This window comes from Ursus maritimus, unplaced genomic scaffold (assembly GCF_017311325.1).
Source record: "Ursus maritimus isolate PB19 unplaced genomic scaffold, ASM1731132v1 scaffold_8, whole genome shotgun sequence".
In the NCBI taxonomy this organism is placed as follows: domain Eukaryota; kingdom Metazoa; phylum Chordata; class Mammalia; order Carnivora; family Ursidae; genus Ursus; species Ursus maritimus.
Window position 1 is genome coordinate 81,831,857 of NW_024426996.1, and position 4,678 is coordinate 81,836,534.

The following is a 4,678-nucleotide window of genomic DNA, read 5'->3' on the forward strand; positions in this document are numbered from 1 at the left end:
GACTCTCCTCAAGCATGGAGCCAAGCTCCTCTGACCCTTCCCTCCCTCACGCCTGGCTCAAAAAATAAATAAAATGTTAAAGAAAAAAAGAAGAACTTAAGTTAGAATAAAGTTATCTCCAGAACCAGCAAGCCTACTCGTATCCCCAGCAGACAGCAGAAAGCCGTCATGCGCAGTGTGTATCCCGGGGACGGCTGAGCGCCAGAGAAGACCTTCTCTGAAGGGACCGCGGCAGAGAGGCATTCAGCATCCGTAGTAGGAACTTCGACAGCAGCCAAGGGAGTCAGAAGAGCCAAGGAATACTTCTAACACGTGCTAGAGATCTGTGAACAACATCCCTCTTAAAAGAATGAAGCCTGACCGCCTTTCAGACTGGACAAAAACAAGAGATAAACACCGTCGAGAACAGCCCTGAAGGAGCTTCTAAGGGACGTCAGTGAATCCTGCTCGGCCCTCTGAACCAGCTTCAGGGACAGCGCCGTCCTCAGCGAAACAAACACCCTTTACATCACACGCTGGGACCAAAGCACGGCGCCTAGAGACAGGGAGATGCGGGGAAGTGTGCCCCCACGCTGGGGCAGAATGTGTCTGAGGTGATCGTGTGTGGACCCTGCCACGTTCACTTGAAGGCTTGCAGCAGGAAGGCTTGGGATGGAAGACCAGGCCCATGGGGTTCTGCCCAGCTTTCTATAGCAGTAGGTGCTGCCCACCCCCAGCCCCACCGTAGCCCCAGCCGCAGCCCCACTCCGACACGCCTTCCGGGGCAGCTGCACATAGCTTGCAGGAACCAAGGCAAAAAACCGCTGTCCCCGAAATACTGGAATTTGTTCTCTGACAGCTGATGGCTGTTTCTAATAACGGAGGGGCAGAACCACAGAGGCGGGCACCATTTGTTGCCCCCTGCTCCCACATGCAAAACCATCCCCCCTCCAGCTAAAGTCAACTTCAGAGAATTTAAAAAGGAGAAAGCACACTTTTCTCCCTCCACTCCCTTTATTACCATTTTTTCCCTCTCCTGGGAGCTCAAATATTAAAAGACAAGTGTCATCAAAAGCAACTGCACATATAAGGGAATTAGAAAGTGAACGTGCATGTCCAGGGAAAGTCTCAAAACCCCTAGGGAGAATCCCCTAAGTTACCCTCAGCCCAATCCTCAGCACAGAGACAGCCTGATGGCCATCATCAGAAAGAACCTAGGGGCACCTGGGTGGCTCAGTCAAGTTGTATCTGACTCCTGCGTCTCAGGTCTATCTGGGGCCCGTGAGTCTTTCTCTGCTGTTCGGCTCCATCTGGGTGTAGAGCCTATTTAATGAAAGAAAGAAGGAGAGAAGACAAGGAAGAAAAGAAGGAAAGAAGGAAAGAAGAAAAACCATAAACCTCGGGAAGGGGAGAATCGATTTTCAGAGTTACCACAATACATTCAAATGTCCGTGTTCAACAAAATTGCAAGTCTTACAAAGACACAGCAAAAGTGTGGCCCATTCAAAGGAAAAAGGAAAATCAACAGAAACTACTTCTTGAAAAAGTCTAATGGCAAACATACTAGACAAAGACTTTAAAACAACTGTTTAAAGATGCTCAAAGAACTAGATAAGACTCCCTCCTTATCAGTAATTACTTACATGTAAATGGATTAAACTCTCCAATCAAAAGACAGAGATTGGCAGAATGGATAAAAACACGAGATCCGACCATAGGTTGTCTACAGGAGACTCACTTGAGATCCAAAAGACACAAATAGATCGAAAGTGAAAGGATAGGAAAACATACTCCATGCAAATAGTGACCAGAGGAAGCAGGCCGGCCACACTAGCATCCAAGAAAATAGACTTAAATTCAAAAATGGTTACAAGAGACAAAGGACAGTATATTTTAATAACATTTCAGTACAAGAAAATGTAAGAATTATAAACATTTACACACCCAATGACAGAGCATCAAACTATATAAAGCAAAAACTAACGAATTGAAAGAATTAGTGTAGCGTACAGTAATGGTTGGAGACATCAGTCTCCCTCTCTCAGAGTGGATGAACAACCAGACTGAAGATAAGAAGGAACAGAGGACTCACCCCAAACAACCAGCCAGATGCAGCAGACACAGAGAGCACGTGCTCAGCGACAACCCCACATGCGTGTTCTCACGCGCACTCGGGACAGTTTCCGGGATGGACTGTATGTTGAGACCACATGGTAAGTCTCCATAGTTTTTAAAGGTAGAAATCATACAGTGTCTTCCTCTGGCCACAACAGGATGAAGGCAGAAATCAGGAGCAGAGGAAAACTGCAACATTCACAAATCTGTGAAATTAAGTAACACACTCTTGAATCAATTGATCAAAGAAGAAATCACAAGAAAATTAGAAAATACTAGAAACAAATGAAGTTGAAAAATCTGCAACACAACAAAACTCTGGAATGCAGTGAAAGCCATGCTAAGAGTCAGGGGAAATGTATAGCTATAAACACATTTAAAAACAGAAAAGATTTCAAATCAGCAATCTGAGCTTACTACTTAATGAACTAGGAAGAAAAGAACAGACTACACCCAAAGCTAGCAGAAGGAAGGAAATAATAAAGATGAGAATGTAGATAAACAAAATAGAGAATGGGAAAACAAGAGAGAAAAATCCATGAAACAAAAAGCTGCTTCTTTGAAAAGATCATCCAAGTTGAGAAACCTTTAACTATATGGGCTAAGAAAAAAAGAGTCCGATTATTAAAATCAGAAATGAAGTGGGAACATATTACTGATTCTACCGAAGTTAAAAGGATTGCCAGAGAGTACTGTGAACAGTTGTACACCACAAATCGGATAACTTAGATAAGCGGACAAATTCCTGCAAACAGAACCTACCAAGACTACATCAGAGACATAGAAAGTCTGAATAACCTACGACTGGTAAGGACACTGAAGCAGTAATCAAAAATCTCCCACAGAGCAAAGCCCAGGACCTGACGGCTTCACAGGTGATTTCTCCCAAACATTTAAAGAAGAATTAACACCAATCCTTTCCCAGACTTTTCCCCAAAAATTGAAGGGGAGAGAAGCTTCCACTCATTCTGTGAGGCCAAGCGTTACCCTGATACCAAAGCCAGACAAGAGATACTGTAAGACCAGCATCCATGATGAACACGGATGCAAAAATCCTCAGCGCAATACTAGCAAACAGAATTCAGCAGCACATTACGAGGACTATATACACCACGACCAAGTGGGATTTATACCTGGAACGCAGGTATGGGTCAGTACCCGAAAACTGATCAGTGTCATATGCCGCACCAGCAGAACAGAGGGGGTAAAAAAAACACAGGATCATGTCCATCGATACACGAAAATCATTTGACAGTATTTAACACCCTTTCATGATAAAAACACTCAACAAACGAGGAACAGAAGGGAACTGCCTCCACATGGTAAGAGCCATATTAAAGAACCCACAGGAAAATCATACTCAGTGGTGAAAGACTGAGAGCCTTTCCTCTAAGATGAGGAACAAGGCAGGGTGGCTTGCCTTCACCACTTCTATTCCACGTGGTACTGGAAGTTCTGGTCAGAGCAGTGAGGCAAGAAAAATAAAAGCCGTTCCATACTGGGAAGGAAGAAGTAAAATTGCTCTGCATGTATAAATCCCAGAGATGACACGCACGCACAGCCTGCCCAGGACTAACGTAAGATTGCAGCCAAGTGTCAGGACACAGTCGACACACCAAAATCAGCTGCGTTTCTGCGCATGAGCAGTGAACGATCTGAAAGGAAATCGCAAAGCAGTTCCCGTACAATCGCGCCGACGAGAAGAAATGCACAGGAATCACCTCAGCCAGGGAAGTGAAACCCTCGTCAGTGAGCCGCACAAGCCGGGCACAGAGATGCGAGTGAACGGACGCACAGCCCGTGCCCACGGTGCGGGAGACGCGGTGCTGCGGTGTCGGCGTGGCCCCTGGGGGGTGCAGCTTCCACGCGACTCTTGCTGAAATCCTAAGGACGTGTTTTCAGAGACAGGAAAACCCACCCTAAGTTTCATCGGAACCTCAAGGGACCCTGAAAAGTCAAAACGATCTCGAAAAAGACACACTTATTACCCCACTGAAGAGTCTGACGAGTGGGGAGAAGCCTCCGGCCGCACGCACGGGTCTCCGGGAAAGCGGCAGGACAGCCAGCCCACCCCCGCCCAGCGCCTGTCCACGCAGCAGCAGCGCCCAGGACCGAGGGGTGCGCACCACCCGGGACCCCAGAGACGCGTGTGCCCCTGAGTGTGGGCTGGACACGCCTGCTCCTGGCGTGCACCCTTGTCCCAGGGAATTCTTGGGAGAAAAAGGCCGGTTGAGGGGCAGGCGGGCCCAACAGAGTACACGACGTAAGGGGCATCATCAAGTGCAACGTGTGGACCCTGTGTGGACACGTGACGCACACGCACCGACGGCAACACACCTTCCCGGTCAGTGAGGACGGACTGCGAACTGGCTCCTGGACGACAGCGAGGGTTCTTACTCATTTGTGGGGCACTCACGCGGCACGTGGCTAAGTTGCTTTTTTTTAAGTTCTTGGGAGCGACAGGTGCATATTGAAGCACTGATGGGCGAAAATGACCTCCGACCCGGAACGTGCTTTAAAATGCACTTGCAGAAAAAAGCGCGTGTGTGGCCCAACCCAGCACCCCACCACGCCGGCACCCGAT